The sequence below is a fragment of the Lemur catta genome, chromosome 1 (genome assembly GCF_020740605.2).
Source record: "Lemur catta isolate mLemCat1 chromosome 1, mLemCat1.pri, whole genome shotgun sequence".
Classification (NCBI taxonomy): domain Eukaryota; kingdom Metazoa; phylum Chordata; class Mammalia; order Primates; family Lemuridae; genus Lemur; species Lemur catta.
The window spans coordinates 212,608,843-212,621,058 of record NC_059128.1 but is presented as its reverse complement, the minus strand read 5'-3'; the positions used below and the strand labels follow the sequence as shown (position 1 = coordinate 212,621,058).

Here is a 12,216-nt window from a genome sequence, read left to right as displayed (position 1 = left end):
TCTCTCTTTTTTTTGTCACCCATTTCCCTGAGTCTTCAATCCTCCCCATTGTGGGAGGGATTCTTGGGCTGATCTAAGAGATTACCAAGGTATCAATCAAGATTTATTATGCACAAGTAAATAAGTACTTTAGGCCAACCTTTTCTAAATGGTGTAGGTAAGTCCCTACTGGCATAATTGCGAAGCAGATATGCTGTGGCATGTGATGAAAGCGTGGGAAGACAGCACTGAGGAATAAGGCAGGCTGAAAATTACACACAATTGTTAGTTGAACAGCAAATGTAATCGCTCTTCCTCTAAAGCTTCAGGTCAGATAGAGCGGGAAGGGCAAAGCAGGATCTACGACGGGCTGTAAATGTCAATGCATTCACTCAACTTCTCCTAACAGACAGCTCTGGCCCAGCACTGGCTAAGTGCCCCACTCTCTGTATGGACAGCTGGCATTGCTCAGAAGGGGTAATGAGAGAACAACACTACAGAAATGCCAAGCCTTTATATAGGCTATCCGAGAGACACTTGGAAATACCGGAAAAGGCACTAGACTTAGATGCAGAGCACTCGGGCATAATTTCTAGCCCAGTCACTAATTGGTTCTATGACTTCAGTCCCTTGACCTCTGAACCTCAGTGCCTCTCCCTATCTGGAAATTAAAGATTAGACACCCACTACCATTCCCTCTAACTCTCATGTTCCATGAGGCTCCCGTAAGTCTAAGAGTTGAGGTTTTTTACAAAACTATGTTTTAGCTCCTATAAGCCCCGTAGACCAGGGAATGTAGAGTGAAGGGAAGTACGATGGGGATAGACACATTAAATGCCAACCTGCCTTACACAGAGTTAGGATCAACAAAACATTAATGCTAGTGGTGCACTACTTGTCCCTGGCAATACTGTGAGTGACAAGAAAAACCCAGCTGCATTTCAGGATCCCAAATGAACCAAGCAGCAGCAAGAAAGAGAAGCAGCAGGTCCAGACAAGTAAACATTGTCTCTGATAAAGAAGTGAGACAGAACAGTGACTGCCTCCACACTGCACTTTCACTTCAGACTCACAATGCCACTACAAAAGGAAACAATCAACCCTGACAGGGAAACAATAGCACTGGAAGACCAGCACTCCCAGGAGAAGGTTAAGGAGAGTACAGAACAAATACTAACTAACTGGGCTTTTGTTTGCCAAAACTTCTATCCATCCTGGAAAAAAACAAGACATGTTGACAACAGCCAGGACAGGCCACTCAAGAGCCAAGAGGTCATCAAGAGTCCCAGCTAGAAAAAATCTTAGGGACTAACTTGTTTCTTCTAATTTGAGTATTCAAAAACCAAGATTTACAGAACCTGAAATGGCTTATCCAATGTAACAGACCAGCTAGAATATATCAGAGGCTGGATTCAAACCTCCAAAGAGCATTTGCAGTGGGAAGATTTCACTACACAAAATAATAACTGTATTAATTGTTGGATTATAACTAGATAGAGTGGGTAAAAGCATTTAAGTGGACATAGGAGTAAATAATTTTTCTTCCAAGAGAATTAGTGACAATGCCATTGAAAATTAGCACAGAAAACATGTGACCCCAACCTTGCACTCTAGGTCACATGTAATAGCAATGGTCCCACTTGGCTAAGTGATCAAGAACATGCTTCTTTTTTCTTTTTTTTAAATCTCCGGGCCTCAGTTTCTCTGGCTCTAAAATAATAAGCAATTAACAAGATGATCTCCAAAAATCACACCCCAGAATACCTTATGTTCTATAACAGTATGGCCAGTCTGTAGTGTGCACTGTGCTTGCAAAAAATGTGTTCTTAAGGAGGTTTCTTCTAAGTCTTTCATTCTACCAGACTGCTTTTCTGTACAAGGCCAAGAGAAAAAGGCAACAATAGCCTGAGCCCTTCTGAGCTCTGTGAATATACTTTTGAAAGTGTAAATCTGGATTTATAAAGATGAGATGCTAAGTGCCTAGTTCCTAAATGTCGTGCCCCTCCATCAGGATGAAAAAGTGATGGTGGGAAAAATCACCAATATAATCTGTAATGAGGCCTGACAATCTCTTTGGTGATTATCTGGAATCTTCTATTTCTAAACCTACCAATAAGTGGGTAGGTCTGCAAGGTAATTGCTCCCCACTTATGTGTGTCCTCCTAACAGCTTGTGCAAACTTGTATTAAAACACGTAAACACTCTGGTTAGTTATCTGTTTACAAGTCGGTCATGCCCATTAGACAGGCCATGGAATTTTACTACCACTTGAAGGATGTTTTAATTACTTTTAATTTTTTAATAATTTTGTTTGCATTTTTCTGGTATTGAAAATTTATTTTGATACCCCAATAAAAATGAAGAGGATAACAGAAAAAAATGCAATTTTATTTATAACCTAAAAGGTAGGAATACTTAATTTTTTTCTTCAGTGAATATGAGTCCACTATTGACGAATCTCAGGCCATACTTACATCTGATAATCTTGCATATAATTCTGTGAAGCAATGGTTATTCAGGCCACATAACCTGCTAAGAGTAATCATAGCAACAAGATGTGGAGTTAACTATTATACTTCACCCTTTTGAATACCATATTGTTCAAAAAACTGTCACCTATCAACGGTGCTGTTTGTATCCTATGCCACAACCACTGTTTGTAAACTAGCTTAGAGCTTCTGCATTGAGTTTGGACCATTTAAATTAATATTATTGAATTTAGATATTATTACTATAAATTAAAGTTTCCAGGTAATTTGTGTTTCTCTAATTACATGTCATCTTAAATTTATGTTAAAAACCCCAAATTTATGTTATTCTAATGTAAAAACATAAGCATATTGCTAAATTAAAATATTTACATGCCCAGGTAATGGAAAAAATATAGTGGGGGATGGGATGTAAATTTTCAGTCTTTAAGGATTATGATATACAGTTTTAGAAAATAAAGAGATTCAACTTTGTGCATTATATGCTCTAGAATAATAATTTCCATCTGACACCAATCCAAGACCTTAGAGAAATTATTTCTCAGTATTTGAAATGGTATGAAAAACAGACAAGCTTCTCATTAGAATGTGTTACAAGTTCAAATTATGTAAGAAAGGCTAGTTTTGCAATTTCATGTTTAATAGCAAAACAGTTGAAACCATTTTCATCTGGTGACCTTTTTCTTAAGTCATTTTGGAAGTTGTTCCACTTTTATTTCAAGATTTTGAAACAGAGACAATCTGGTGAAGCACTGACCAACGGTAGCTGAGTAAAAACAAACCAGGCTGTTTCAGATCAGTTTCAGAATCACATCAGTCGATGTTATTCCCTTTCAAATTGCTCTCAATGAGAGTACTGCTATAGTACCTTCCACATTATTGACCACTACGAAAAAGTGAAATACATGAAGAATGTACTCCACTGGCTAATATTCTGGGGAAATACACGCACATATACATACCAGATATTTTTAAAGTAGTAGCCAATGATCCAATATTGATCAATACAAAATTTTAATGTCCTTGAAGCATGAAACTGTTAATGAAGATATTTCTATTGTGTAGCTCATGTTCAAGCTCACCCACCATCTGTGAGTTCACTGGTACATGTCCAATGACAAGGAAATCATTACCTCACAAGGCAGCCCCTTCCATAGCAGAAAAGTTATGACTGCTAGAACATTCTCTGTAGCCAAAATCTGTAATCTCATAAGGACCCCCATTGGTCCTACCTTAGCTCTCTGAAATCACAAAACCTCTAAAACATGGCAGCCCTGCAGATATTTAAGGTCATTTATTTGTTTTCTACTCAATTTACATCTTTATGTGTTTCATGTTAAATAAATCTATCTCTTCATTTTTTTCAACTAGCCTGACAATTTTAGAACAAAATTTTAAATCCAAACCAGTAGTTTTCAAACTTTTCTCCAGCAAAAAATGGTTCATCCATGGTAAATTTTAAACATGATCCCAAGTATAAAATTAACAAATTGGTAAAAGTTACCCAGGCATTTAAATCTTCATACTTTGGCAAAATATACTTTAAGTTGGGAGGAAACATAAATTGCAATATTATCCTAGGCTGCCTAGTATGCTTTGAGCCAAACTGAAAGCCCTAAAATAATAGCATAAAACTGTGAGTGAATAAAAAACAAAGATGCTATCTTCCTTACCTTTATTTTCTTAGTGCCTGATACAGTCTACCCCATCATCAGTGCTCAGCAAATTATTATTATATAAAAGGAAAAGTAAACTTAAAAATTTGAGAATACAAAGAGTTAAACTCTGGTTTTAAATCATTTTAGCTCACATTTCAAACACCATTCTCCATGGTTCTTTATAACTAGGATGACCATACATCTAATTTTTGCCTGCTGTTTTGGTATAATTATTAACAGTGCCTCTTTTCAAAACTGTCCTAGTTTAGATGATAACTCACACAGCCACCTACTTATGACAATGTAATAATGAGGTTTGGGTCACATAGTCCAAGTGAATCCTGAGTACAGTCGAGTCCTCTCCCAAAAGTTCCATATGGCTAAAGGCCTCTCATACTTTGAGTTCATTGCTGCAGATAGATACTAAGAGGGCAGAACAATTAGCAGTAAGAAATAGAGGAGCCATTGGGGGCTTCCCTGCTCTAGAAGCTTGTGCTCCTTTGTAAGAAGGAAAGAATGTACTAAAATGACTCTGCAGGAATTGAGAAAAGCAAGATATAACAGAAATCTAGCAGAAGCTATTATCAACTAACATTCACTCAGCCTTTTTCTCCTGAAGCAAAAAACATCATCTTTTCTAAGAAAATCAGACTATTTATTTCAATTATATTGTTACCACCTGACCTCCCTGTCCATTATTCCCATTAACATAACCAGTGATCTTATAATATATTCTTGGTTACAAGTACTAGCTGCCTTATTCTTAATTTGGAACAGGAAAAAACATATATCTAAAATGTATTCCATAGGGTACCAGGGTAAAGGAAGGGATTACTAACAATCATTTTACCTTTCTAAATAGGTTACACAAAGAGTTAAGGGAAAAGTCAGAAGAATCCAATGCAGGCCTATTGTTCATAGGTCTATTTAATTTATTTTAAACAAACTATTTTACAATCATTTAAATTGCAAATTTTAAATGTATCTTTAGGGCAGGGGGGAGATAGCATAGCCACAGGATGGAAAGTTGACAACATTTCCTCAAGATGGAACTCCCCCCAGACATGGTAAGCACTGCTATAATATTGCATATCTCCCTGTAGTACTTTCCAAGATGTTTGAAACCAAAACAGCTTAGAATACTCTCTTAGCTCAGGGTCTTCCCTCCTTATGGCATTTTTCTGATAAGTAGGAATTTCCCTTAGGGATCCCCTAAAGTAAAACTGTTGCATGTCATTCTGTTATATAATTAGCTACACTGAGAAGTAGCGATCTAATAGAATATAATTGTTACTCCAGCCTCAATTTAATATCTACTACACACACAGCCTTATGGAAGATGTGTCCAAAATGTGAAAACCATAACCCTTACTGTGTTGGATATGGTGGATCAACATTCAAACTTGCCATGCCACAGAGCCTGTCTTGTAGGTAAGGTTTGACTCCCAAAGAAATTCTGCAAAAATACATGTAACTGGCTCAAGATTTGGAAGGCAAAGGTAAGATGAAAGCTGTGAGCCTGATATTTGGCCTGTTTTCTGTTGGAAGCATAGTCATAGAGGCATGCGATTTTTCTGCATCCACATTCTCATATTCAGTCTTCAGCTTGGTGGTTGTCAAGAAGCAGCTGAGACAGAGGAGTACCTAAATAGACTCGAAGTCTCACTATCCAGTTACTACCTTCCTAATCACAGCTTCTTGATCTCTGGTTCACAAGTACAGTGATGCATTCTTGAACTCAAAAGTCTCATGGCAGTTTCATTATGTTCCTCTTTCCTGACTGTAGAAAATGGAGTGGCCTTGTGTGGTTCTGGGATTCATTACTGGAGACTCAGCCTAGAGCCTGCTCCATACAGTCCTTCCAATAATTTCAAAGCAACTAACTCCCTGTATTAAATCCCTCCCCCTTAAAATACCTAGAGTGGTTTGTTCCCCGTAATAAACCCTTACTAAACCCCACTCAAGAATCTTACAACTTAAGTTTCCAAAAAGCAATAATGATATTTTATCAACAAGAGACCAGTTCAAATCATTTACCATGCAAATGTATCCTGAGTGCCCATGCAAAGCACTCTGACCACCACCAGGGAGAAGAGCCAGGCGCGGAGCACACAATGCCAGCCCTCTCAGAGCTCCCCGTCTAGTGGGAAAAGGCGAGCCACAGCTCCAGAACTGAGGGATGTGGAGAAACCAGGACAGAGCCTAATTTTATCTGATCTTGACATTCTCCCCTCAGCTCCATCACTCACTGCCGTGTTTTCTAAACAGGGGGACCAAATGAATGAAAGTCCCTTAATCTCTAACATTCCACACCTCCACAAATGAGTCTTTGTACTCATGAGGGAATTTACTTGGATTTAAGTCCTAACAAAACTTCCTAAATTTTCAGTTCCCTAAATCTGAAGGTCAAAACACAAAGGTCACCTAACACACAGGCTTAATACAGTTAAAAAAAAAAAAAAAAAAAAACAGGAATCAGTGACCCCCAAATGCTTTGTGGCAACCTACAGCTAGAAAACCTTGGGGAGAAAAATCCAAAAATGTGGTTGCAGTGATTGTTAAGACTAGCAGAGAACAAACAACTTCTTCAGAGTCTCTATCTTCCTTGAAAATTTCTACCTCTATAGCTGAAGAGAAGAAAGAAAGAATGTTTATATGTACTGGCTACACTTAAAGTACTCAGACCAACAGATGGAGTAAAAGAATTATTAGACAAATGTAGTAATGCTTAAATCTCTCAAGAAAAGTCACTAATTTCTTTATGTCTCAGACAAGAAAATCCCTGAAACTCATAAAATAGAAGGAGTTTTGTGGACAGGAAGAAAACCAGCAAGAGGGACCCGGCATTACCTCTAATCCAACAGCGGCTGTGGGCCAAGGGCTTCCAGACCTCACTGGGCCTTAATTTCTGTCTGCAAAATGGAAACAACAATTCCTGCTCTGCTTGCCTCACAGCAGAGCAATACACAAAGGAAGGGAGATTATCCATAAAGGAATTTCAAAGGAAAGCTAGAAATGGTATTTCTTAAGCCCAGACAGCAAAAGAAAATGTGAGTGATTTTACAATTTTATAATCTGGGGAAAGAAATGATGATGAGAATGGTGACAAACAACGACGTCCAAAAGAGAAGAGAAACCAGCTTGGCTGTGTCATAATTGTCTAAGTTCCCACAGCACACAACGATGGAGATGCGGGCAGGGGAGTGGGCCCGGCTACCGCAGCTCACCAAGGGCATCGAGACACGACTCCAAGAAAATGACATTTCTACCTCAGTAATAACAGGAATCTCATATTGTGTGTCCTCTGTGAAATTTTGGTGCAAGTGACTTCACCACTGTCTCAGTTCTATCTTTTGGAAAACAGAAATTACTATCATAACTCAAGAGTAAATGAAACCTAATGCTGATGGTTCTTCAAAAGCAGCACAGTTGGGGAGAGTGAGGCCAAGCTCTAGGTTTGCTCACCTGGATGGACAGAAATGCAATGGCAGATCTCATCTACAGCTGGATTTCAAGATCCAAAAGGCATAGGCAAGTTGAGATAAGATTCAGGCAACAACTAACTCTAAGAATCCCAAGAGAAAGTGCAGAAAGACTAAGCAGTAGGTAAACCACAACCCAGACTACTCAAGACAGAGAGAGGCAAAGTATCCCCCATCCTCAGTCTATTGGCAGGTAGCCAGGCAAGCAAACAGGTAAGAACTGGGCTGAAAATCAAGTCCCAGGCCCTATGGCACAAAGGCACTGAAAGTGTTATAATTCATGAAGCAAAATGATGACCCATTAGTCTGTATTGGGCTGACATACAACAGAGGTCTTCGGGGCTTTGGGACATTAGGTGACAGGGAGGTGAAATAAGTGAGATAAATTAACCCTACCTATGCTCCACAGAAGAGGAGACCTCATAGACAGACAAATATACCAAACACACACACACACCCACACACACACACACACACACACTCCTTCAATAATAGTCAGAAAAATATAAATTAAAATAGCCAAAGAGATACTACTTTTTTGTGTAATCTGCCCAAAAATTAAAAGATTCATAAAATTCACTGTGGGCCCAGATGTGTGGGAAAATTAACACTCACAATATTATGATTCTTCATATAAACAGACATATTCTCTATTTATTTATTTATGAGCTGTATGACATATTGTCTATTGATACTTTTGCACAAAAACAATGAGTTGAGGACCTAGGATGGAGACCATCTGGCCTACATAGTCTAGAATATTTACTACTTGGCCATTTACAGAAAAAGTTTGAGGACCTCAGGTCTAAACTTAAGTAGTTACTGTTTCCAGTTTACTATAGATATGATAAATGTCTTCTTCTTTTTTTTTTTTTTTTTTGAGACAGAGTGCCACTTTGTTGCCCTGGCTAGAGTGAGTGCCGTGGCATCAGCCTAGCTCACAGCAACCTCAAACTCCTGGGCTTAAGCAATCCTACTGCCTCAGCCTCCCGAGGAGCTGGGACTACAGGCATGCGCCACCATGCCCGGCTAATTTTTTCTATACATATTTTAGTCGGCCAGATAATTTCTTTCTATTTTTAGTAGAGATGGGGTCTCGCTGTTGCTCAGGCTGGTCTCGAACTCCTGAGCTCGAGCGATCCACCCGCCTCGGCCTCCCAGAGTGCTAGGATTACAGGCGTGAGCCACCATGCCCGGCATATAGATATGATAAATGTCTTCTTTTTTTCCTTAGGCCTTTTGCTAGTATTTTTAACATGACCTTTAATTTATATGAAGGCTTATGATACATATTCATGATATAACTCTTTCATTAACACCCACCAATTATCCCAATGCCATTAGAATAATCCTTCCTTTTTAGAATGTTTCAAGGTGGATCTCTTATTGCATATTAAATTGCACAAGCAGTTGCTTTGTTTCTGGGTGGGTTTTATCACTGCAGAGGTCCCCCATCTATTCTACCACCAACACTTCACTACTTCAATTACGGTCACCTTATAATTCACTTTAGTATCTGGCTGGGTTGTACCTATTCCTCATTACTCTTATTTTTCAAATTTTTCATAGCTATTTTGGCTATTTATTATCAGGACAATTTTAGAATTTTTTTCTTAAAATTCAAGAATAATTGACCTAAGAGTTGTGCAGAGATTATATAAAATGTAGGGGAAAGTAACTACTTAACAATATCTATATACCTATTTAGGAGTAAGGTATGTCTCCTTATTTAAAGGGTCCTTCATATGACTGAAAAATGTTCTAGAATCTCTTTTAAAGGGCATGTACAATCCTCTTTAAAATGTTTATTCTTTGTTTTGCTGTGAATGGGATCCTGAAGATTGCAAAGCATTCATTTTCAAATGCTATATAAAAAACATAACTGGAAATGAGGCATGCGGAGGCACATTTAACCTCACAATAACCAGATAAATGGTAATACCAAAAAAGAACATATTTAATGCTAGCATGATTGGGAAGGATACTGACTCACTCACAGATTCCTGCTAAAGTTACAAAAATATCCCTTTTAGAAAACAAGTCATCAGTAGATGTGAATAACCATAAAAATGTTAACCTCTGACCCTGACATCTCAACCCTAAGATATCATGTATCTAGCAAAAGGCCTAAGGAAAAAAAAGAAGAGATTTATCATATCTATGGTAAACTGGAAACAGTAACTTTTTAAGTTTAGACCTGAGGTCCTCATACTTTTTCTGTAAACAACCAAGTAGTAAATATTCTAGAGTATGAGGACCAGATGGTCTCCATCACAGGTCCTCAACTTACTGTTTTTGTGCAGAAGTATCAATAGACAATAGACAAGATTATTGAGGAACTAAGCTATATTTATGCAGAAATGTTAATCATAAGAAAATTTTTAAATAATAGAATAATTTAGATAAGGCATAACCACTCAATGAAATTAAGCAGATATTATAATTATAATCATTTAAGAATATGCAGCAATATGAAAAATGTTTAATGTATGAATTCAAGAGATACAGCACTATGGGTAATTTATGCTAATAGCTAAAGACTGGAAAGGCATACACAAAAATGATAGATTATACCTGTATCCAGAGGTGGATTTATGGGTAACATTTTTTTTCCAACTACATGTTCTGAACTTAATACCATATTCCAACTTTACTTATACAAAGAGGGGGCCAATTCTTAGGTTCCTTCCAGATCTAAGGTTTGTAATTCCTTTGTTATTAAAAGTGGGAAAATTAGACTCAGCAATGTGAAAGGACTTATTATAAGTCCCACAGAAAAAGTAACAGGCAGACCTATGACTTGAACCCAGGTCTCCAGACATAGCATATAGTATTCTTTCCTATGTAGCATTTTATAGTCTCATTTTTTGAAAGGTAAACCAACTCTGGGATCTTTATAATGTTTTCATATGTTATAAATAAGTAATTGAAAATGCCAATGTTCAATTACCCTTCTAAGACAGGAACTGCTTTTAAAATCCTATAAAATGAACTGATGTGCCGGAGTTTAAATTAAACTTCTCTTCTAAATATGACTATTTAACAGAGTAGTGGACATCATCAACGTATGTCTTTTTGAAATAGTTCTTTCCTCATAATTTAATGGCTAAGTTAAACATTAACGTAATATAAAGGTAAACTGGCTTTGGACATTTACTTTAGAACTTAAAAAGTCTCAGTGTGCATTATTATCGCTCTTGGGGAGAAAATGTGTGCAACATTTAAAAGCTAATGGGAAATATTTCCTAGACTTTTCTCACTGCAATCTGACAACAACTTTGGCAGTCAGTATAGGTTCGTATACCTGTTTACACAATGGATAACTATAATTAGTTTCTAATATTTTGTAATACCTAAAGATAACATTGGGAGCTCACATCTGTTCTGATGAAATATGAATTTTGAGGGGTTGTAATTAGGTCCTGGTGGAGGTAATATTTAAAAAAGGAACAAGGTAAAAGAAACCAACCAAAAGACAGTCAAGAATAAATAGTTAATAAGACAGAGAGAGATTGTATGTGTGTGTGTGTGTGTGTATGTGTGTTTGAGTACATGCGCCATGATTTACGTATTACCTACTGAAGGCACACTTGCCAAGAATCTGAGCAACCACTTCCAGCAATCAGTGAGAGAGTTTCTTATTTCCTGATACACTACAGAACTTTCTTCCTAATTCCTAGGGCTTTCTCAGTGTTGAACTACACATCAATCATCCCTCACACCTTTTTTTTTCTTCACCTTTTGAAAAAAGAATAAATCTTTCACTCCCCTGTGGTGTTATTCAAATAGTGATAAATTAAAATGAAAGGACGATGTGCTGGGGTGAGGCAGAAGGCAGGTAAATTTTGAAATACAAAAAAAAAAAAGAATCACCTTAGCAGAGAGAAAGAATTCTGGGGTTAAATACCTAATAAGAGATGAGTATACTGGCAACTTCATGAGAGTCCCCACTCAGATTAATCTTTTCTTTTCACATATTCCTAATACGCTTTGTGTCTAAAGGTTGAAAAGGTTCCAGCCTAGCCGGTATTAGAACCTTCCTGTTGAAATGTCTGTCTTCTTCATCAGATGTACAAACAGCTCCTCGAAGGCAGAAACTACACCTTAATCACCTTTTTTAGTAATAAAGCATCTTACACAGTGCCTGGTAAAGAAAGGGGTCTCAACATTTGCTGAAATAGATTAAACACTTGCTTCTTTGTAGAGAGAGACAGAGAAGTCTGTAGGGAATGGCAGCTACTTTTATCTCAGATAGTGTTCTATAACACACTTAATTGTTTGTGAAATTTCAGTGTCTGTTTCTTATGTAAGTTCAGAAAGCACAGCAAACCCTTCCACTGTGGGGCCACACTGAGCCCATCCGCCCTGGGGTCCAACCACCACCAGCGCTGCTAACTCTTCTCAGCTCTGTCTCAGGGAGGGTGGAACTGAGCCCTGACTTCCTCCCTCACTCTATCTCATGCTTACTCAATCATCCAGCAAGTCCTGTATCAATATAAAATGAATGAAAGTATCTGTCTTAACAGAGATGTTTAAAATTTATAAATAAGTCTGGTACAAGGTAAAAAGTGGAAGTTTCAATAAAGCAGCTATAACTAATATGCTATA

The 12,216-nt window shown here is 37.6% G+C and overlaps 1 protein-coding gene across 11 annotated transcripts in view; it reads right to left on the bottom strand.

Annotated features, from left to right (window-relative positions):
* LOC123630380 (LIM domain containing preferred translocation partner in lipoma) overlaps nt 1-12,216 on the bottom strand; it is a 648,766-nt gene that overhangs the window by 436,639 nt on the left and 199,911 nt on the right. The gene's annotated exons all lie outside the window — the stretch shown is intronic.